Source organism: Phacochoerus africanus, chromosome 8 (assembly GCF_016906955.1).
Source record: "Phacochoerus africanus isolate WHEZ1 chromosome 8, ROS_Pafr_v1, whole genome shotgun sequence".
Taxonomy (NCBI): domain Eukaryota; kingdom Metazoa; phylum Chordata; class Mammalia; order Artiodactyla; family Suidae; genus Phacochoerus; species Phacochoerus africanus.
This window is the reverse complement of record NC_062551.1, coordinates 101,272,866-101,297,749: the sequence shown is the minus strand read 5'-3', so window position 1 is coordinate 101,297,749 and position 24,884 is coordinate 101,272,866. Positions and strand designations below refer to the sequence as shown.

At 42.3% G+C, this 24,884-nt stretch overlaps 1 pseudogene; it reads right to left on the bottom strand.

Moving 5' to 3' along the window:
* Positions 1-10,117: 10,117 nt before the first annotated feature.
* On the bottom strand, positions 10,118-10,977 carry LOC125133358 (elongation factor 1-alpha 1-like; annotated as a pseudogene).
* Positions 10,978-24,884: the final 13,907 nt, after the last annotated feature.

Sequence of the window (24,884 nt, the reverse complement as noted above, 5' to 3'; positions counted from 1 at the left end):
TACTTTAAACGTGCATATGTCACCTATATCTCAATAAAGCTGGAAAAAGATAAATTAAAAAGAAAAAAAAACCCCGAAGAGGCCTAGGATAAACCCAAGGGATTGAAGCAGAGAAAAGGAAGGTTATAAAGAGTTAGAAAAAGGAGCCATATTATAACACAGGGAACTATATTCAGTAATTTATGACAGACTATAATGGAAAAAATGTTCTTTATTTTTATTTTTTTCTTTTTATGGCCACACCTGTGACATCTGGAAGGGAGAAATGGAAAACAATACCATAGCAGAGGACTTCAATACCCTACTTTCAACAGTGGATGGATCACTCAGAAAATCAGCAAGGAAATGCTGGACTTGAATTATACTTTACAGCAATATTGGATCCAAGCCACACCTGCAAACTACGCCTCAGCCTGTGGCAACATGGGATCGGTAATCCACTGAGGGAGGCCCGGGATCTGTATCCTTGTGGATACTAGTCAGGCTCCTTACTGCTGAGCCACACTGAGAACTTCCTAGGTCAGGTTCTTAACTACTGAGCCACAACATGTCAACAGGTACTCCCTGGAAAAGAATATTTAAAAAAAGGAAATATTTTAAAAAATATATTTAAAAGAAAGAAATATTGTGCGGCAGAAATTAACACAACATTGTAAATCCGCTATACTTCAATTTTTAAAATTAAAAAAATAAAAATTTCATAATGTCCAAACCAAAAAAAAAAAAAAAAAAGGGAAAGATCAACCAGGAGAAACAAGAGGCAGCTCAGGAACAAAATACTCCAAGGAGAGAGACTGCAGCGGCGTCAAACGTGCAGATGAGGAAAGATTGGGGAGGTCTTTGATGACCTTGGCAAAAGCAGTTTGGAGGAATGGGGAGGGTACAGACCATCAGGGAAGCAGTGGGCTGAAATCTGAGAAGAGGGGAAGTGGTGGGGCAACTGTGGTCAGAGGGGGATGTGTGAAAGCCAAGTCCAGTTTCCTGAGCTGACTTTGTGGTTCTTCCTCTGTCCAGCGGCTCCCCACCCTGGCTCACGCCCACACCGTACATTCCACTAGGAGCGCCCTTGGTGACAGGAGCCCTTACATCCTGAAGTTCAGGGCTAGACTTCCTAGATATCTTTCATTGTTTATCCCTTCAGTACCACCCCCACAACCACAGGCTCAAATGGGTCCTTATCCGCAGCCTCCCAGCTGGCCTCCCTAAGATTAATCTTGTTTGTTTCCAATTCACACACTGCCTCCTACCCGATCAACTTTTAAAATGCAAATGTAATCATCTTTTCCCTCTGCTTAAATGAAAGACCCTTCAGTGCATGTAAGATACGTGCAAATTGCTCAGCCCAACATGCTAGGCTTTCCAAGTTCAGGTTCCCGCCCCTTTCTTAGCCAGGGGAGCTGATGCTCTAGCCCGTAGAACTCCTCAGACTTTTTCAAGCCAGCCCTGCTCTCTTGTGTCTTTTCTTTTCCCAGATGTTTGAAAGTGTTTCTACTCATCTTTCAAGATCAGCTTCAAGAACATCTTCCCTGGTAATCCCCTCCCTGTCATCTCAGGATCACTCCTGTCCTTCATTCTTATTTAATTCCTACCATCCTTTGATACCCTTTACTCAATACGTTGTCCTTTCCTGTGTGGGGCAGGCTACACATTTCCCTGCCCCAGCAGACTGTGACTACCTGGAGCACAAGAACTATGGTATTCATTGCTGTATTTCTAGGATTCGTGACAGTGCTCGGCGGGGTGAGTGACTCTTATTAAATTGCTCCATCAATGAGGGGAGCAGCATTGATATTTCTGCTATCAGCTTTACTGCTTTACTCATATCAGAGGTGCATCTGAGGAGCGGTGAAGGACGCAAGTCTCTCTAATCACATGAAGTCCCCAGGTTTTCCCAGCATGCCCACCTCGGCAGACCTGGGCCTCTGGTTCAAGACCACCTGGGAGATTGATGATCTTTCTTCCCATTGGCAGGACTATTCTCAGCTTTTCAGTCCAATCGGAGCCCCGGAGCCCCAGAGCCCCAGAAGGGGCCTCATGGACTGGGGGTAAAAGAGATGCCTGGCTCAGGGTGAAAGGAGATACTTGCTTCCGGAAAAATATCAAAAGCTGGAAATAACAGGCAGCTGTAGCACCAATGAGGCTAGCCTAGGTAAAAGTCAAATTCAAGAATTATTCCACATTCACCCACCTTTTACTCTTTGTGCCATTTGATTATATTTGTTTCTGCTTTTATCCTGTGTATATCTGCTTTTAACCCAGTTTACAATGGGTGCAAATGTAAATATTTTTCTGGGTCACGTCTTCAAATACATCACATTTTCCATTGGTCTGGTTTGCTTTAAAAGTTCCCCCATTTCTGGCTATTACCACTTCACTCTTGAGTTTTGATAGCATTAAACGAAAATGCCTCCACTCACGCATCCTCCTTGGGATCAGTTAGGCATGACTTAATTTCCATCCACTAGATTGATACCAATATGAGTCTTGGAAGATGGTTCTTAATAGGCCAGCTTGTAGTAATTGTTCTTGCTATGAAGTGATTTCCGCTTCATTTATAGAGTACTTCATTTTTTAATGTGTTCTAAGGACTTATCCGAAAGGGTCTAATTTGGCCATTTCTATAGATCAGTTATTTCAAATGCAATAAAAATGCCTTGTAACGTGACCGAAGGTATCATCACCTCTGTGTGGGTTTCTTGAATTGCACTTTTTGCATGAATCAGGAATATCTCTATGTACCTGGGTTACAAACTCCTTATTTTTGTGTTCCTCGTCCATGGGCAGATAAGACTCTAAAGCAGGTAGGAAAATGACAAGCAACCACTAATGAGGGCTGGGGCCATCACGTAAAGCCAGCTTCTTTCTCCCCTAAGAGCCAAAATGGGGTACACCTCACAGCCCCACTAAGTTCAGTACCTGGGTTTCTCCTGCTGTGTGTGGTGATGATAGACCAGGGTAGGGCCAAACTCTGATAATGTGATGAGAGTGGCAATCTGCTTGCTTACCTGGCCAATTTCACCCCTGCCTCGTGCAGGGCTCAGAGTAAATTGCTGTTTACCCTCTAGGCGTCTGCCTTGCTATTCTCTTCTTTCCTATATCCCAGTCTGGCTCTAGCCAACTTATGCTTCAAGGGCAAAGCTGTCATTTACTGAATTACTCTGTAGCTCCCCAGTGACTTTTGCTGGAAATACTCCTTCCTGAGTGGTGGCGATGAATCTTGTCATAAAAGATGTGACTTCTGAAAGCCAGTATTGCTCAGGAGCCCCCTAAAGACCCTGGCACCAGGGCCACAGGACACAGGAGGCCTTCGGGACTGTGACACACAGCAAAGAACTTGGCCATCTGCAGATGGAGCCAAATTGTCTCTTGGAGAACTATTGCTCTAGGGCCTTGGAGCTTTCAGTTTACTTTGGAGGATTCTCTTTCAAACTCAGGCCTAACGACTTGTAAGATTTGCAGAAAACAAAAGATAACATGGCAGCGATTCGCAGAAATACCTAAAGCAAGTTTAGCAAATGTCTTTATTCCTTCAGCAAAAGCAGCAGCCATGTTCTTGGGAAATCTAATTTGTTCAATAAGAAAGCATCTCAGAAAAATGACAAGTCGTGTGCAAAATGTCACAAGACGCGTTGTGCAATATCCCTGTGTGGAATCATTTATTAAATGATTACAGCCCAAAGGAAAATATCAAATTATGTGAGCTTTTTTATCTGTGGTACATATGTCAGGCTCAAAAGGAAAACATATTAAAGCAAAACCAAAAATCTTTTAAAGTCTTTCTGGACCCTTGGAAATAGCAAACTGCCTCTTGGGTTCAGGTTATATTCTCAGGTGATATCCTTCTGCTTGATGATGGCACAACCCCTCCATTCAAAGGCCTGCCTGGTTTGGGGTTGGAAGAACAATTTATAGCTTCCAATGCCAAGTGTCAGTGAAAAATGTCAGGTCCTGGAAAGCCTGTCAAGTGGAAACTACACTCAAAAGTTTGGCCCCTGCCTCCCATCGGAGGAATAAGAACTTTATACTCTACTGAGGGATAAAGAATCAGGCACAGGGAGTCAATGCAATTCCTATCAAAATCTCCCAATGATGGTTTTTGCAGAAACGGAAAAATTCATCCCTAAATTTATGGGGATTCTCGAGGGACTCAGAATTGGCCAACCAATCTTGAAAAAGAACAAGTGTGGAGCTCTCATACTTCCTCATTTCAAAATTTAGTACAAAACTCCAGTAATCAGAACATTAGGCCAGACATATAGACCAATGAAATAGATTAGAGAGCCCAGAAATCAATCCCCACATATACGGTCAAGAACACTCAGTGGGGAAAAAGTCAGTTTTTCAACACATGCCGGGAAAATTGAATGTCCATATGTTAAAGGAACAAAGCTGGACTCTTGCCTTACACCATATGCAAAAATTAACTCAAAATGGATTAAAGACCAAAGTAAGAGCTAACACTACAAAACCCTTAGAAAAAAACGTAAGGAAAAGCCACATGACATTGGATTTGGCAATGAATTTTTGGATATGACATCAAAAGCACAGGCCACAAAAGGCAAGATGGGTAAATGGGACTTCATCAAAATTAAAAACTTTTGGAGTTTCCGTCATGGCTCAGCGGTTTGCAAACACGGCTAGCATCCATGAGGATGCGAGTTTGATCCCTGGCCTTGCTCAGTGGGTTAAGGATCCAGCGTTGCCGTGAGCTGTGGTGTAGGTTGCAGATGTGGCTCGGATCCCGCATTGCTGTGGCTGTGGTGTAGGCCGGCGGCTACAGCTCTGATTAGACCCCTAGCCTGGGAACCTCCACATGTCTCAGGTGTGGACCTAAAAAAACAAAAAAAAAAAACAAACAAATAAAAAAATAAAAACTTTTGCACATCAAAGGATACTCATAACAGAAGGAAAAGGCAACCCACAGAATGGAAGGAAATATTTGCAAATCATATTTCTTTTTTTTTTTTGTCTTTTTGCCATTTCTTGGGCCGCTCCCATGGCATATGGAGGTTCCCAGGCTAGGGGTTGAATCGGAGCTGTAGTCGATGGCCTACGCCAGAGCCACAGCAACGCGGGATCCGAGCCGCGTCTGCAACCTACACAACAGCTCATGGCAACGCTAGATCCTTAACCCACTAAGCGAGGCCAGGGATCGAACCCGCAACCTCCTGGTTCCTAGTCAGATACATTAACCACTGCACCATGACGGGAACTCCACAAATCACATTGCTGATAAGGGGTTAACCTCCAGAATATATAAAGAACTCCAACAACTCAACAACAACCACATAAAATCCAAACAACCTGATTTTGAAAAGGGGTAAGGACTTGAATTGACATCTCTCCGAAGGCATACAAATGGCAAGTAACACATGAGAACACATTCAACAGCACAGGTCTTTAGGGAAGTGCAAATGAAAACTATGATGAGATACCACTTCATACCTATAAGGATGACTATTATTAACTGACAACAATGCCCCTCCTACCCCATGCCAGAAAATAACAAGTGTGAGTAGGACATGGGGAAACTGGAAACCTTGGGCACTGCTGGTGGGAATGCAAAATGGTGTAGCCACTAGACAAAACGGTATGGTGGTTCCTAAAAAAATAAAATTGTCATCTGATCCAGCACTTCTGGATATACACCCAAAAGAACTGAAAGCGGGCTCTCCAAGAGATATGTGTATAACCATGTCCATAACAGCATTATCCACAATAGCCAAAGGTGGCAACAGCCCAAATATACAACACATGAATGGATAAGCAAAAAGTGATAAATGCAATATTATCCAGTCTCAAAGGGGAAGCAAATTTTAACACATTCTACAACATGGATAAACTTTAAGGTCATGATGCTGAGTGACACAAACCAATCACCACCAAAGGACAAACACTGTATGATTCCAGTTACATGAGGTACCTAGAACAGTCAAATTCCTAGAGACAGAAAGTAGAATGGTGGTTGCCGGGACCTGGGGTAGGGGCTGGGGAGTTATTATTTCCTGAGTATGGAGTTTGTTTGTTTGTTTGTTTTAAACAACAGCTAACTTTATTTTTTTCTTTTCCCTTTTTATAAAAATGATTTTTATTTTTTCCATTATAGTTGTTTCACAGTGTTCTGTCAATTTTCTACTGTACAGCCAAGTGACCCAGTCACACATACATATATACATTCTTTTTCTCACATTATCCTCCATCATGCTCCATCACAAGTGACTAGATAGAGCTTCTTTTTCCTTTTTTTTCTTTCTTTTTAGGGCCGCACCTGCGGCATATGGAAGTTCCTGGGCTAGGGGTTGAATTGGAGCTGCAGATGCAGGCCTACACCCCAGCCATGGCAACACGGGATCCAAGCCGCATTTGCAACCTACACCACAGCCACGGCAACACTGGATCCTTAACCTGCTGAGTGAGGCTAGGGATCAAACCCGAATCCTCATAGACACGATGTTCTTAACCCGCTGAGCCAAAACAGGAATTCCCCAGAATTTCTGTTGGGGATGATAAAAAAGTTCTGGAGGAGTTCCTGTCATGGCGCAGTGGAAATGAATGAGACAGGGAACTGAGGTTTCGGGTTCCATCCCTGGCCTCCCTCATTGGGTTAAGGATTCAGTGTTGCCTTGAGCTGTGGTGTAGGTCGCAGACGTGGCTCAGATCCCATGTTGCTGTGGCTGTGGTATAGGCCAGCAGCTGTAGCTCCAGTTCAACCCCTAGCTGGGGAACCTCCATATGCCTCCCGTCTGGCCCTAAAAAGCAACAACAACCACAACAAAAACCAGTTCTGGAGATGAATGGTGATAATGGTTGCACATTATGTGAATGTATTTAATGCTATTGAAATGCACATTAAAAATGGTTAAAATGGTAAATTTCATGTTATGTATATTTTACCACAATAAAAAAAAAAAAAAAGCAGGCAACCCTACAAGGAGGGTATAGATATAATCATTTAAAAACCATAAGTTATTGTGCATCTTCTCTGACACAGTAACACAAAAAGTCCTCTGTAAGTAAGACATGAATCATATTTACTTTGGACGTATTATATTATCTAAATGTGTTGGAGTTCCCATTGTGGCACAGTGGTTAATGAATCCGACTAGGAACCATGAGGTTGCGGGGTTTGATCCCTGGCCTTGCTCAGTGGGTTAACAATCCGGCGCTACTGTGAGCTGTGGTGTAGGTCGCAGACGTGGCTTGGATCCAGCATTGTTGTGGCTCTGGCGTAGGCTGGTGGCTACAGCTCCAATTGTACCCCTATCTTGGGAACCTCCATATGCCGTGGGAGCGGCCCTAGAAAAGGCAAAAAGACAAAAAAATAAAAATAAAAAAAATATTTATTTATATCTAAACTGTAATCTAAGGGAAAAAACAGGAAATTAAAATTATTCCCATACTTATCCTATGAAAGCATTAGAAGCAGGAATGCAAAATATTGAGAAGGAAGCATATTTCCAGAATAATCAATAGGTAAAAGAAAATACACAATAGCTTGGAGTTCCCAAGGTGGCTCAGCAGATTACAAATCCAACTAGTATCCATGAAGATGCAGGTCTGATCCCTGGCCTTGCTCAATGGGTTAAAGACCTGGTGTTGCTGTATTTCTGAGAATGATGCCCTCATATATATATTCAGAAATACTTATAGGCCATTGAAGAGATGTGTTCAGGAGCTGCAAAGATGGAAAAATAACTGATTGATAAAATTTTAATTAAAAAAACTTTTAATTTTTTAACATAGTAAAAAGTTTTTTTTCATAGTGATATTTACAATGCATCATTACAATTTTTATATGTTGTTTATTTCTTTAGTCTCTCCTGTTATCAGAACACAAGCTCCATGCAGATGAAGATCTTAACCATCAAATCACCAGCCACTACTGCCCACGACAACATCTAGCATGTAGAGAACACTTATTATATACTCGCGTGTGGATGAATACGTGGCTTTTTCTTTCCAACAGGGCCTAACACAATACCTTATGCATGGAAGATGATAAACAGTTGTTGATCTGATTATGTATGAAAAAAAGGTTGATATCAGTTGAGTTACAAGTTTATGAGGGCATACAAAGGCTTTTATTAGAACCTCAAGAAATAAGTATTGTATTTTAAGATTGTATTGATTGAACTATGAATAATTATTTTATGAAGTTTAAGGAAGAGAAAGGTTTGCTGATTAAGCCATGATCAACCATCAATTGTAATTGTAAAATCTCTCCTATCTGGCAGAGATTTTAAGAATTCGAAGAATGTGCATTTTAGGACTTAAGAGATACAGTATATAACATAGACTTTTCCCCTGAGACCTATTGTAACATGTTTCTCTCTGCATCTCGGACTGAAAATAACCCTAAAAATTGCATAAGGAGTTCTCATTGTGGTGCACTGGAAATGAACCCAACCAGTATCCATGAGGGCATGGGTTCAATCCCTGGCCTTGCTCAGTGGGTCAAAGATCTGGCGTTGCCATGAGCTGTGGTGTAGGTTGCAGACACGGCTCGGATCCTGAGCTGCTGTGGCTGTGGTGTAGGCTAGCAGCTACAGCTCTGATTCAACCCCTAGCCTGGGAACTGCGATATGCCGCTAGTGGGGCCCCAAAAAGCAAACAAAACAAAACAAAAAAGGCAACAGTCTAAATTTCCATACAGTGCTAAGGTAAACATTTGTTCATAGAATGACAGGGATGAAAATCAGATCCACATAATCTCAGGTATGTTTAAGAAGCACTTGAGATAAGGAAAAAGACAGACCCGAACATTTTTCCTTCTTAAATCCCTTACTATTTATCAGATGCTAAGCACACATTCTTATGAGAAGGGAGCAGCAGCAAGAGGAAAGTACGAAGAGAGTATGGCAGGAGTTCTGATCCAACTGGACTTTCTAAAGACCACCTTGTAGGCAATGACAGGTGAGGACCCAAAGAAGATGCAGGGTGACCAGCTAGGAGTTCCCCAGTTAGCGATGCTGGAAGCTTGCACCAGAGTGGCGGAGGTGGGGATGGAATGAGCTCAGATTCAGGAGACACTGTAGAGGCAACATGGGCAGGATCCGGTGATGCAGCACATTGTTTTTGTTTTCCCCTCACACCCCAAACATGTTTTTAAATTGTTTGGCAAGGACCTGTAGTGACAAATGCCTCTGATTCTAAATATAAACAGCAGCACACACTAGGATACACTACATTTTTTTTTCCTGCTTTTTTAGAGCTGCACCTGCAGCACATGGAGGTTCCCAGTCTAGGGGTCGAATCAGAGCTGCAGCTGCCAGCCTACACCACAGCCACAGCAATACCAGATCCAAGCCATGTCTGTGACCTACACCACAGATCATGGTAACGTCAGACCCCCAACCCACTGAGTGAGGTCAGGGATCAAACCCACATCCTCATGGATACTAGTTGGATTCATTTCAACTGACCCGCAATGGAACTTCCATTCCATTATTTTTTAAAATGATTTTTATTTTTTCCATTGTAGCTGGTTTACAGTGTTCTATCAATTTTCTACTGTACAGCAAAGTGACCCAGTGATACATATATACATTCTTTTTCTCACATTTTCCTCCATCATGCTCCATCACAAGTGACTAGATATAGTTCCCAGTGCTATACAGCAGGATCTCATTCCTTATCCATTCCAAAGGCAATAGTTTGCATCTAATAAGCCCAGATTCCCAGTCCATCCCACTCCCTCACCCTCTCCCTTGGCAACCATGAGTCTGTTCTCCAAGTCCATGATTTTCTTTTCTGTGGAAAGGTTCATTTGTGCCATGTTTTAGATTCTAAATATAAGTGATGTCATATGGTATTTGTCTTTCTCTTTCTGACTTATTTCACTTAGTATGAGAGTCTCTAGTTCTATCCACGTTGCTGCAAATGGCATGATTTTGTTCTTTGCTTATGGTTGAGTAGTATTACATTGTGTATATATCCCACATTTTCTTACACTCCATTATTTTTTTTTCTCGTTAAACTTTTTTAAATGGGTCTCAAAATTCTGTGACAGATATTTGATCAAGTTGTTTCCATTAAAAAGTATGGATTTTAAAAACTAATAACTTAATACTGCCACACACAAAACCAATGGTCCACAACACATTCTCCTTTCCTTCTAAAGGTTTTATGATGCATTGTTATCATTAACCACTCTTTTACTATTAAACTTAAATGGCCAATTGAAAAACAGTTCTGAGACTGTTCTTCCACCACTGATTAAAACTGGGGTGGCAGGTATTGGGGATAATATTCATTTAGCCTTCTGAGCTTTCTGAGCAGACTTGGTGACCTTGCCAGCTCCAGCTGCCTTCTTGTCCGCCACTTTGATGACACCCACAGCAAGCATCTGTCTCATGTCATGAACAGCAAAACAGCCCCGAAAAGGATAGTCAGAGAAGCTCTCAACACACATTGGCTAGCCAGGAACCATATTGATGATGGCAGCATCACCAGATTTCAAGAGCTTGGGGCCGTTTTCCAGCTTTTTCCCAGAACAATGATCAATCTTCTCCTTCAGGCAATGTGAGCTGTGTGGCAATCCAGCACAGGTGTGTAACCAGCACTGATTTGGCCAGGATGGTTCAAGATAATCACCTGAGCTGTAATGCCAGCTGCTTCCATCAGTGGGTCATTTTTGCTGTCACCAGCCACAATGCCACGACAGACATCCTTGACACATGTTCTCGTCATTGAAGCCCACGTTGTCCCCAGGATGGGCTTCACTCAAAGCTTCATGGTGCATCTCAACAGACTTGACTTCCGTCGTAACATTGACTGGAGCAAAGGTGACCACCATGCCAGGTTTGAGAACACCTGTCTCCACTCAAACCCTTGCGTCTGCCCCTCTTTTTTGAACTTTTCGATGGTTCTTTTGTCGATCCCACCGCATTGGTAGATCAGATGGCCAGTAGTGGTGGACTTACCCGAATCAATGCGTCCAATGATGACGATGTTGATGGGAATCTTCTCCTTTCCCATTTTTGCTTAGGTTTTAGTAATAGTTTTCATGACACCTGTGTCCTGGTGGCAAACCCATTGCGAAAAGGCATGTTCCATTATTATTATTATTTTAAACAAGTGGCCGCACCTGCGGCATATGGAAGTTCCCAGGCTAGGGGTCGAGCCACAGCCACTGTAGAAGCAACGCCGAGTAGTTATGTTGTGAGCCACATGGGAAGTCCTCCATTATTTTTTTAAACCTATATTTGACTTAAGGTTTATTTAAGTTAGCAGAAATGACAAGGTTTCCATATTTCTGAGGATATTTTATGCTTAGTTTATTTTAAATACTAAACTTCTTAATGACAGAAAGAGTTCCCAGTGTTAGACTGTCAGAGAATGATACAGCTGTGCCCTTTCTTTTTTTCTTTGGCTGTGCCCACAGCATGCAGAAGTTCCGGGGCCATGGATGACAATGCCAGATCCTTAATCTGCTGCACCACCAGGGCACTCCAAGGACCACACCTCAAGGGGTATTGAGATGTTAGGGGGGGACACATCTCTACTCTCAAATCTATCATTTATGCTCACTGCACTGCTGCAATCAGGGTCAAGTTGAAGTACCTTTTGTATGGATCTGTGTGACAAATACTCTCTGTGTTTACCATGAATTATCAACCCACCAGATATTCTCTAAAGTGCTAATGTAGAAGAAATAATATAAAACTACAAGTCTAGAGGTTCTTTGCACAATTAATATAAAAGGTGGAGGGAACTAGGGTAGGGACGTCCATCAGCAGCTGTGTAAGTTTGCCTTCCTTTCTCTTGCCTCCCACACTCTCCTGTTGTATTTTGAGCTAGGTTATGAATAAATACCAAGTGTAAACTAACAAAAGTAAATAAAATTACATTTGTGCATGCGTGAAATTTAAGGGTAAGACTTTTTTCTTTTTGTCTTTTTGCCTTTTCTAGAGTCGCTCCCGCAGCATATGGAGGTTCCCAGGCTAGGGGTGGAATCAGAGCCGTAGCCACAGGCCTACGCCAGAGCCACAGCAACTCGGGATCGGAGCTGCATCTGCAACCTACACCACAGCTCACGACAACGTCGGATCCTTAACCCACTGAGCAAGGCCAGGGATCGAACCTGCAACCTCATGATTCCTAGTCGGATTCGTTAACCACTGCACCATGATGGGAACTCCCAGGGTAAGACTTTTAAGAAGGAAAAGATTGGCTAGCATAGCACCTATTGAGTTAACCTGCTTATAGCAAGTTAAAAACAAGGGCAAATTTGTATTTTATAATAATTCTGTGTGTAGATATAGCATTGACATAGGAAGGGACATGCTAGAGGCCACTCCTTCCACTTTATTTCCATTGCCTCTCACTTCAGTGACATATGATGGAACAGGGTGGGCTTTTAAAGGCACAATAGAACCAAGATGTGTCACTGGACAGAGGAAAAGTTCACACTGAATCCTCCAGCTCTAGCTTGAGCCTCACCCCATTGAAGAATTTACTAGAGACTCATCTTCTTGGGATAGTCAACAGGTGGATTTTTTTTAACTTTCTTTCTCTGGAATTACCCTATAGCTTTAAGATTTAGGATTCTGGCTTCTACCTCATTCCACTTTCTTTTCTCTCACTTAACTTTTGTTTTTTTTTCTCTTTAGGGCCACACCTGCAGCATATGGAGGTTCCCAGGCTAGGGGTCTGATCAAAGCTACAGCTGTTGACCTACACCACAGCCATAGCAACACGGGATCCGAGCTGTGTCTGCAACCTACACCACAGCTCATGTCACCACTGAGCGAGGCCAGGGATCGAACCCTCAACCTCGTGGTTCCTAGTCGGACTTGTTTCCACCTCACCACAATGGGAACGCCTCACTTAACTTTTAATCTTTACTTAAAGACTGTCAATATATTTGAATTCTAAATTCTACTTGGGCCATGGAAGATGTTTTATTTTGAAGGAGATGAAGCTCTTTATTCTATAAACATCTGTTATGGATTGAACTGTGTCTCCCCCACAAGAGGTACAGAAGTCCTGACCCCAGGACCTGAGCAGGCAACCTTATTTCAAAGCAAGATCATTGTAACTAGCTAAATTAAAATGAAGCCACCCTAGAGTAGAGTGCATTAGTCTCTTGCCAAGAAGAAAAGGGACATGGACACATCAAAATACGGGGGGGGGGTGGGGTGGGGGGAACACTATGTGAGGAGGGAGTGATACAGCTAACGAATGCCAAGGATTGCCAGCAGGAGCTGGAAGAAACAACAACAAATTTTCTGCTACACATTTCAGGGTGAGCATGGTCCTGCCATTGCCTTAGTTTCAGACTTCCCTGCTCCATAACTCTGAGGATGCATTTCTGTTGTTTTTAAGCAACCCAGTTTATGGTCTTTGTTAAGGCAGACCTAGGAAATGGATGAACCACCCACCTGTCCAGCCGTTTATCCTTCCCAGCATCTACCCATCCATCTACCCATTCATTCATTCAAATGACATTTAGCACTCCATTGCATACCAGGCACTGTTTACAGTAGTCCCAAGGAGGCAGAGAGGAGAAAGAACCCACCTCTGGACACAAGAGCTTTTAATCTCAGGAGACAAGAGGTCTGGGGACCGGAAGCAGGGAAGAGGGACTGACTCTTCTTGGTGCATGGAGAAGGGGATGGACATTGGTCATGGAAGATGGAACGAAAAGAAACATACAGCACGGCTTTAAGATGGCTATGGTGTGGATGCAACTAGAGATTCTCATCCTGAGTGAAGTAAGTCAGAAAGAGAAAGACAAATACCATAAGATATCACTTATATGTGGAATCTAAAATATGGCACAAACAAACCTTTCTACAAAACAGAAACAGAGAATTGACTTGTGGTTGCCAAGGGGGAGATGGGGGATGGGCTGGGAGTTTAGGGTTAGTGGATGCAAACTATTACATTTAGAATGGATGAGCAGTGAGGTTCTGCTGTACAGCACAGGGAACTACACCCCACCACTTGGGAGAGAACATGATGGAAGATAGTATGAGAAAAAGAATGTATATATATGCATGACTAGGTTACTTTGCCATCTAGCAGAAATTGGCATAATACTGTAAATCAATTAACTGTACTTTAATAAAAAAAATTTTAAAAAGATGGCTGTTGTGAAAAATAAATTGCATTTCAGGTATAAGCATACAGGATGCAGTGTTGAAAGAGAATCTAGAGTTTGTTCAACTTTTGAACCTATAACTGTAGGGACAGAGGCCCTTATAGGCTGTGGCCAGCCTAGCAGCACACAGCCAGGGGTGGAGCCAGCAAGAAAAGTTCTAATGAAGAGAAGCTGCTGTGGGCTATGATAAGGCAAGAGCTATCTCTGCACCATCGTCCTTAGCCCTCACCTCAGTCCTCCTTTTCAAAGAGGGAATCTTAAGGTGCAGGGAGGCAATGTGATTTGTCCAAGTAAAGTGAATTGTCTATTAAATGGTGGAGCCCAGATCAGAGCTGGCCTTGCAGCCTGAAGGCCCCGGATGGCAACGTTCCCCAGGTGTTAGAAATTCCAGACCTAGTTTTCTTTCTCTCCCACCCTGCCTTACAGCCATTTATAAAATATCATGTTAGGAATTCCCATCATGACTCAGTGGTTAACGAATCTGACTAGGAACCATGAGGTTGCAGGTTCGATCCCTGGCCTTGCTCAGCGGGTTAAGGATCCGGTGTTGCCGTGAGCTATGGTGTAGGTCACAGATGCAGCTTGGTTCTGGTGTTGCTGTGGCTGTGGTGTAGGCCAGCAGCTATAGCTCGGACTAGACCCCCTAGCCTGGGAACCTCCATATGCTGCGGGTATGGCCCTAGAAAAGACAAAAAGACAGAAAAATAAAATATCACGTTAAAATCAGACAGCTCCTTGCAAAGTCAATGAAAACTCCTGGAAAGAAATGAGAATTAAGAAAAGTAATTGTGCCTTTAGGCCTCACATTCTTTTAGCCTCACCAGAATGTACTATTCATAAATCACACAAATGATACAATAATATTCATGTATGCATATAAATATTGAAATTAAATTACCATTCCTATTGTCATTGCAATTGTCACAGATATGGGTAAGATTTATTTCTTGTTCAAATTTCAGAGGGAGAAAAATCTAATGAAAACTATTGTTATATATTGATATCCAGAGTGGTTCTGATACTAAGATGATTTAGACCTGTATTTCCAAACCTTTCGAATGCATATTGACGATCTTGGAGTTTGTATATATGTACCATTTATATACATAGAGAATAACTCTGAATTACTCAACAGATATTGCCATACTAGGGTAGGGGAGGGATCCCTTGAAGCTTGAAGAAACAAACTGAGGATTAGTAAAAGTAATTCTACTTTATGGAGCACTAGTCACTTTGAGGATACACTGTCCTAGGAGGGAAAAACAGGAGAAAATGAAATTATAATGATGCCACCGGGTACTGGGACTTCCCATGCTCTAATACATCTGTAGCTCTGCAGAGCAGTGCACGGCTGCCATGTTAACTAAAGGCTTGGGAAAATACATGGGAAGAGCCACAGAGAACTCGGACCCTAACATGTCCGTCACAGTGAATCTCAGAAATCTTCCTCATGCATATTTAGGTGGTGGCTCAGCAGTCAAGAACTCCTGGTGTCTATTAACCAAGGTCATCTTAGCATCTTGACACTGGGCACTTCAAGGACATCTTATTACTAGAATCTGTAGCCAAGGCATGAAAACCTCAAAAGAAGAAAATGAGTTCCTTTTTTGATCTCCTTCAAGGATCCTTTTCTAGATTTCATTTCCTGAAGGTTCACCTTTTTCATGTAACCTCATCTCTCATCTAAAAAATGACCACCCCTTCCAGGCAAACAGGGCTGTGGGGTTTTTCTAAGGGGTGCCTGTGGGCATTGATTACAATCTACAGAAATACAGTGCAAACCCCTGCCCCGCCACCTTAATGCAGAAGAGCTGAACAGCAGGCCACGTCTCTGGTGGGTGGCGTGGTTTCACTGCAAGGAGGGTCAGATTTTCTCACACCTTGGGTTTGTTCAATGGAATCAGAAAACTGGAGAAAGTCAGCATGGATCTCTGTAAGCATCATCTGAGAGTTTCGGGTCATGGAATTGGTCCTGATGGAATTCCTCACCAAACTGTCATGGGAAGTGTAGGGCTATGATTTGGCTACAAAATGCACAACTGATTTCAGTTAACCCCCTTACTTTACAGCTGTACCCTATCAGGAGCCAGTTCCCTGGCTAAAGTTAAAAATGATTTTCCTGATCTTTCATTGGTCTAGTGACTATGTGGCATTTTTTAAGCCAAGATCCTAAATATGCCACGGTTTTTTGTTTTTGTTTGTTTGTTTTTTTTTTTTAAAATAGCTTCTGGGTTCCCAGCCTTGACTACTAAGGTATTCCTTGCTGTTGGATTACAGATGCCAGTTATATCTGTTATGTGTCTGGCATGAATTTTTGTCTCTGCTTAAGGTGAAGGCTGACTTTGCTTCTAGGAAAACGGCTCTTTACATCAGCACCGTTTCTGAGACAAGCCATTTCTCCCCTGGACTACCCTTTTTCATCTAGTCATTCTCACTTACCGATGTTGGGTTTTGCTCCTTGTTCCATCCACTGACCTCGGCTCCTTTCTTGCATTGGCACCATCCAGTTCTGACACCATGGCTTGGTCCTGGCTTCTACCCCGCAGCCTCGGGGTGCCTGGAGGGACACGCTCAGACCTCCTGCAGGGAGAGCTCAGCAGCTCCTCGAGGGAAAGCTGGCCCACTGCCTGGGTGCAGCCTTGGAGCGGGGCAGCCCCCGGCCAGGGACTGGGCAGCATGGCAGAAGCACAGGGGCTCAGCCACTTCTGCCCAGTGAGGGACTCCACCGACAGAGGCTGCGCCCTGTCCAGAGTTCTCCCCCGGGTTGGGCATGACTTTGTCACGTCTGCTTGGAGGTACAAGCTCTTTCTTCCTCATTCCTCCCAGGGGGTCAGGTCTCAGCAGATCCTGAAGACTTCCCCAGCCCAACCAGCTTCCTTCCCCCACCCCCCAAATTAATGGCTTGCCCTTCTAGCTGTCTCAGCATTTGCTTCCCAAGCACTCACACCTGGCCCTAGCCTCACCTCGCCCCCTTCTCTTGGCTAGCCTTGGTCTTTTATGCTTCCATATACACATGATCAGTATATTTCAAAATTATCTCCATCAAAAAAAAATAGTAGGGATTATGAATTTTGGGGAAATGGACACAATTTTTATTTTTATTTTTTTTGTCTTTTTAGGGCTGCACCTGTGGCATATGGAGGTTCCCAGGCTAGGTGCCCAATCTGAGCTGTAGCCATCGGCCTATACCACAGCCACAGCAATGTCAGATCTGAGCCGCGTCTGCGACCTACACCACAGCTCACGGCAATGCTGGATCCTTAACCCACTGAGCAAGGCCAGGGATCGGACCTGCATCCTCATGGATACTAGTTGGATTCATTTCTGCTGAGTGATGACGGGAACTCTGACACAATTTTTCAATAAATATTTAACTGTGTATTGGCTTTATGTTCACATCTCCCACTAAACTGTAAATTCCATGAGGAAAAGTATCTTGTGTTTTTTTGTTCACCTCTCTGTACCTAATGCATAGCCTGAGCCCGTACATAACAGATGTGCAATAGATATTTGCTGAGTAAGTGAAATAATCAACATCCAAGGCTTATTATCACTTTAAAAGGTGAATAAAGACACTTGAGTCTTATATGGTGAGTAGATTGCTGCTACTAGTAACATTCTTTGGTGATTGAGCAGTATGCAATAGGGCTTCTATTTTCCACAACTAATTATCCAATAAAAATGGATTATTTAAAAATTTTAAACTTTTCATTTTAGATTATCAAAACTTGGAGTACATTTACCTACTGAAACAAAATTTGCAAGCAGAAGTTAAATTCTTAGCTTTATCCTCAGTGTATACAACTTTTAAAGCTAAATTTTGGATTAAACAGGCTTCTATGGAAGTAGTTGCTCTTTAGAAAAGTATTATCATAAGCATAAAAGCAGGAGTTCCCACTGTGGCGCAGCGGAAACGAATCCAACTAGTATCCATGAGGATGCAGGTTCGGCCCCTGGCAGTGCTCAGTGGGTTAAGGGTCCAGCATTGCTGTGAGCTGTGGTGCAGGTCAGAGACGTGGCTCGGGTCTGGTGTTGCTGTGGCTGTGGTGTAGGTTGGCAGCTGTAGCTCTGATTCAACCCTAGCCTGGGAACTTCCACATGCTGCACGTGTGTCCCTAAAAAAAAAGCATAAAAGCATTAACTGACTCAGTTTGGAAGCCAGGGGATATCACTCTGCCATCTCACACCATCCCCACCATCCCCCCTTGTAAATTAATAAGTGAAAACAAAGCAAAGCATAGGTTCAAGTTCCATCTCCCTCACTCAGTGGCCAAGTGACCTTGCAAAATGTACCTGTTTCTAAGCCTCATTTCTGTAGCAACTGTAGTGACAACAGTGTCAGCTTTCAGCTCTTGTTCTTCATTAGGCGATCAAGAGCACGCAGCCAACTCACCTGGAGGGGGTCTTTTGAAATGAAAACATAAACGCCCAGATCCCAAGGTGGGATGGGGCCCAGGTATGTGTACTTAAATGTCTGCTTAGGTAATTCTGATGCTAACTCTCATCAGGCAGGAAGGTCTAAGTTACACTGCAGTAGCAAGGAATCCTGAGCTGCCCATGGCTCAACACATAAACATTTATTTCCTACACATGTTACATGTCCCATGTGGGTTTCAGTGGAAAGTGGGGGGGGGGGGCTGGCTGCTCCACAGTTATTCAGGGCTCAGAATCACAGAGGTTCTGCCGTCTAGAACATTCCCATCACCACCACAGGACACAGGTGGAGGGCCATGCACAAGCAATTACATGTTTGTCCTGGAAATGACTTGTGTCACCTGCTCCTAGCATTTTGGCTAGAAGTAGTCACATGACCCCACCTCCCTGCAAGAAGTGCCCTCCCTATGTGCCCAGGAAGGAAAGAAGAAGCTGTCTGGTGAGCAGCATTTTTTTTTTTTTGGTCCTTTTGCCTTTTCTAGGGCCACTCTTGTGGCATATGGAGGTTCCCAGGCTAAGGGTCCAATCGGAGCTGTAGCTGCCAGCCTATGCCAGAGCCACAGCAATGTGGGATCCAAACCGCGTGTGCAACCTACACCATAGCTCACAGCAACGCTGGATCCTTAACCCACTGAACAAGGCCAGAGGATCGAACCCGCAACCTCATGGTTCCTAGTCGGATCAGTTAACCACTGAGCCACAAAGGGAACTCCCTGGTGAGCAGTATTAACATCTACACATGGACACAGTTAAGAATGAGCACATTCAATTTGCTAATTAAATGAGATACTAAAAGCGTGGCATTACTTACCTATCTAATGTGGTAATCACTGCACATCTGTGGCTATTTATGTTTAAATTAAAACTGAATACTATTTAAAATGCAGTTCCTTGGTCACAGGAGTTACATTTCAAGTAAAAAACAGCCAAATGTGGCCTGTGGCTACTCCACAGGACCACTCAGATGTGAAAGATTTCCATCGCCACAGAACGTTCTATGGGACAAGGCTGGGCTAGCCCCCAGTTGGTCTCCTTCCTTTGTGTGCCATCATTCTGTTAACTACCCACACGTGGCTTCTGTGTTAATAGAAATGCTCTGACAATGTGCTGGCCATTGCTCAGAAGTTTTCCACGTGAAGAGCATCTGCAAGCTAGACATTCATAAGGCAGAGAATGCAGGTACTGGGTTGGGGGAAGGTCTGATAGGTTTTCAGGTTAGCAAGGCTAATGATACAGGGATAGACTAAAGAAGGATAGATAGACGTACAGGAGGTCATGTGCAAGAATCGTGGGTCAAAAAGGGATAAAAATGGTTGTCAAAGCAAATCTGTAAGGGATATGTGATGATTAAATAAGTTGACAATGCAGGGAGAACTGATGTTACATGCTTTAACAAATGTCTTCTGAAGAATAAGTGGACTAACTAAACTGTATCTCTACTGAACACAGAATAAAAGGTGATGGGATTAAATTTATTTTAGGAGTTCCCATTGTGGCTCAGCTGTTAATGAACCTGACTAGCATCTATGAGGATGCTGGCTCAATCCCTGGTCTCACTCAGTGGGTTAAAGGATCTGGTGTTGCCATAAGCTGCAGTGTAGGTAGCAGATGTGGCTTGGATCCCACAATGCTGTGGCTGTGGCACAGGCCAGCAGCTATAGCTCGGATTTGACCCCTGGCCTGGGAACCTCCATATGCCAGGGGGGCCTCCCTAAAAAGCAAAAAAAAAAAAATTATTTTAATTATGTCTAAGGTAGGATGCACTGAGTGAAAAGTAGCTGATTGCAAATCCGCATCAATTGCATTGTAAAACAGCAGCTACATTATATTTTTATAGTACAGAGAATACTGTACCCTTTGAAAATGTGGGACAACATGGTGTAAAGTTTTGCTGAATGATTGCTCAATGCCTCTTCTAAAGCTGTGATTTTACTGGGGGGCACCTTGCATATCTGGTAACTTTTGATTCTGTTGATTGCCTATGACAGTGGCTCAAAGTGGAGTCCACAGGCTTCAGGACATTCCCAAGAACTATCAGCTCAAACTATTTTCCCAATAACATTGAGATGGTATTTACTGTTTCCAGAAGTGCCACTGCACTGAAGGTGCAAAAGCATTAGTGAGTAAAACTGCTGCTGACACTTTAGAACAAATCCAGCAAGTGGGGTAAATCTGTTCCAGCAGCCATTGTGTTCTTAACACAATATATTTACAGTAAAAAATAAAATAAAAATGCTAGTTTCACTAAGAATGCCCTTGATGTAGCACTAAAAACTACTAATTTTATTTGATCTTAACCCTCAACGTGTCTTTTAGTGTTTTGATGGTGAAACTGGAAGAATGTGACAAGCACTTTGGCGACTGGTGCATGATGGTTGCCTGGTGGCCATGTGAGGTGCACCCAACTAATGGTTTATTTTATGGGATCTGACTGACCCAGAGACAAACCGTAGCTATTCAGGCTTAGGGATTTGGCAGATATGTTCTCAAAAATACAACCTTTTCACTTCAAGGAAAAATACTTAGACCGAAATTGTTTGCCAATAATGAAAGTTGAGCTTTCAAGTGAAAATTAGAATAACGGAAAACCTATCTTTGCTGCCATTAAGCTTTTAGGCTTTTGAATCCTTAAAGATTTTAAATATTGTGATATTAGTGGTTATACTAATGAATAAAATTTGTTGTATTGTATCATGAACCCAGTGAACAAACATTTTCTAAATGACCAATGCATATTACAATCAGAACTTAAGTGGAAGCTACAAGCCTGTGTACAATAATGAGACAGCATGAGACATATGTTGATAAAGCTTCAGATTCGCCCCATATCACGTGTAGCGTTCTGGTGTCATATTACAGAAGAATGCCCAAAATTTTGTAAAAAGCCCACTGAAATACTCTTTCCTTTTCCAACTGCATATCTGTATGAGACTTGATTTTCTGCCTACACTGCAACCAAAATAACATACTGAAACAGATTGAATGCACAAGCTGATTTGAAAATTCAGCTATTTTCTATTAATTCAAAGATATTTTTAAACATGTGAAACAATTCCACTATTCTCACCTTTTGGTTTTGGAAAATTAGGCCTATTTTTAATAAAAATGGATTTATTATTTTAAAATGAATGTATATTTTAACATTTCTTCCATTAAATTTAAAATAACATAAATATGAGGTGTTTTAAGTCAGTTATTGCAGATATAACTGACATAAACCACTTCCTTTGGGCCCTCAATTGTTTTTAAGAGTGTGAAAAGGTCCTGAAACCAAAACATTGGAGAATCACTGGCTTGAGAGTTACTCTGCACCTTATAAAAAGCACACCATGGACAGCTCCTAGGGAGGCTTCAGCAGCGCCAGGAACACGTAACCACTAGCACAGAATATAGAATAATTGAATTCCATGTGTTCAAGCTATCACTCTTAAATCATTGCAGGCCTGGACAAAAGCTTTCAGAGAGTTTTAGAAAAATATTTCAGAACTGAATTTAGGGAATATTTATTGCTACGATCTGTTCCTTAAAAGTACACTACATTTTTTAAAATTTAAAATATCTCACTAAATGATCTAAAACTGCCAGAATGACACACAATATGTGATAGCATGCTATATTGTTCATAAATATGAATAAAACATTAGCAAATCTTGTTTAAAAGGCATAGTCATCTGGAAGAACAATTTTATTAAAAAATCTACTAGAATTATATGAGCAGATGCGCTAATTGCTCTTTAGCTGCTATGCAAGTGTTTCCAGGGTAAGTTTTCCTATTATATAAAAACTCTTCTATTCTACTAGTTGTATTAGGTGCTTTTTTTTTTTTTAATTTAAAGACCCTGTTACTGTGTTAGAATGTGCAATGAAACAATATGCACAGTGATTTGACAAGACAGTTGTTAAATGTAAAATCAGGCTCAATAATAAAACCATCTAAAAATGACTATACCAGTGAGCTGCCTTCGAAACTCTTCAGGCTACTAAGAGTTCACAGTTATCTCTAGATTAAAAATGACTTGTGATCATTCTAGTTTTTTAAAAAGGGACGGACTGGACTTTGGGATTGGCATATGCACACTGAGGTATATGGAATGACTGGCCAACAGAGAACTGCTGTATAGCACAGAGAACCCTATCCAATGTTGTGTGATAATCTACGTAGGAAAAGAATCTGAAAGAGAATGGTTATGTCTACCTGTATAACTGAATCACTTTGTTGTACAGCAGAAATTATCGCAATGTTGTAAGTCAACTATACTTCAATAAAACTTAAAAAGACAACAATATTCATTTCAATAACTCTACTACATAATATTTTAAGCATTTCCTCCATGTCATTAGATAAAATGTATAGTGGAAATTTCCAAATGTTGTTAGACCACTTACCTCCAAAATATTGCATCTCTTTCTCTTCTTTGAATTACTAAGCTGATCTTTTGCGCCCAAAATGAGTGAGATTAAAAAATAAAATGTGGCTAATATGAAGCAATTATATATGACCTTTCCAAATGTTTGTCTCTTTGTTGACTTCTGGGGATTGTAATAGCCATCAAATTACATTTACTTATGAGTGAACAAAATGATATTAACATGGGTTCTGTAAATATCTAAACATTGGCTTTTATGACAAACATTGAAGTTTCAAAGACATACAGCCTTTGGAAAAGAGGAACAAAATATACTGATGTCATTTATTTTAGGTTTGCTCTCTTTGAGAGTTTCTCTTTAGTCATGGAACGACATGCATATAATACTGAATAAAGGTTTTCATAATGGGATCTTGTATTTTTTCAAACAATGTTTCATCCAAAGAATCAAATCTAATCTTTTACAAAACAATTGTTTACCAAACAAGACAGTTTAATCATTAATTTACTAAATTAAATCATTCACTAATCAATGGTCACAATCACTCCCTGAAAGCAGAGGAGCTCATCAATTCTCACTTAAAAGAAAACTAGAGTTCATGAAACAATCAATAAGTATTGGCGTGATGGGGTGTGGCACTGCCATGCTAGTATTGCTAGGTGTTAGCACAGGTATTGAATACCTGATCCCAACCTGCATGAAACTTACCTCTAAATGAGCAGTCGAAGAAAAACATAGGATAGAGAAGACTTACCTTCTAGGTTCTGTTTGAACCTGTTTAGAACACAGAGAGGAAATCAATCTGGATTATCTGGAACTGTTGAATAAGCTTTGCAGTCAGGGAAATCTGAGTTCTGCAAGAATGAACATGAGGATTTAGGGTCAGGACGTGAGGATTTAGAAGTAGATAGGATATCATCGCTGAAAACTTAGAGTCTGGTAGGAAAGAAATATACAAAGCAATGCCTTGAACATACTGTTCTATGTCGAACAGCGCAGGAGGGCAGAGGGGCACTCTGGGGTGTTGGCTGTGAAGGCTGGGCTGAGCTCTAAAGAATGAGTTAAAAAAAAAGTTAACCCATTAGGGAAAACAGGACAGGGCTCCAGGCAGAGGGAGCAGCATGAAGGAAGTCACAGAGGGGTGAGGTGGCCCTGAGTATATAAAGAACAGTCAATTACTTACTACAGAATAAATGCAGGCAAAGGCTTGTGTCTGTCCACATCTTGCTCTTCAGGGAAAGGGCAGCAGGTCAGTGAGGAGCCTGGGTCCAGCTGGAGATGAATCTTGGTCAGGGCTGGGGGACTGAGACTCTACAGGGTGACAGGGGACTTGGTGTCCTAACTTCTCCTTGACCCAGTCCCATCATGCACTCACACCATATTCTATTTATCTCAGGTTTTTGGTTGAGAAAGCCTGAGATGAAAAGTCTTGCTGGTGAGAATGGGGGAACCACACAGAGGACCCTGGGGCAGTTTTCCCAGGTGGGACAAGTGAAAAGACAGGGGGTGCAGAGAGGGGCCAAACTTCCCTGGGGAGGAGGACAGTCTGTGCTGGAGCCTAATGTGGTCCCCTGTATGTGACAATAAGCAGAGTGAGACAAGGCAGGGACACAAGAAAGTCCCACCTAATTTCAGTAATGTCAAGAATCCTGGCTTGAGTGTTCAAACTTGGGTGCTTTGATTCAGCATCCCTGGGGCCCAGGAAAATCAAAACCTGAAACTGAAACCGTTAAGGTCCCCTGTGCCTGCTTTGGATGCTGCAGAGCAGAACCTCCCCACTGTGCACCAGGGCAGGTGGACTACAGGTGGGCCAAAGGTTGTGCTATGAAATGCTGGTTCTCTTTGTCTTTGGCCTGGAGGACTGCAAAGGACTCCCACCTGTTCTTTCTGCTGCAATTGGTGCTCCTTTGCAATCTGTGATGGTTCATTGTATGCATCCATTTGACTGGCCTAAGGGATGCCCAGGTAGTTGGGAAAA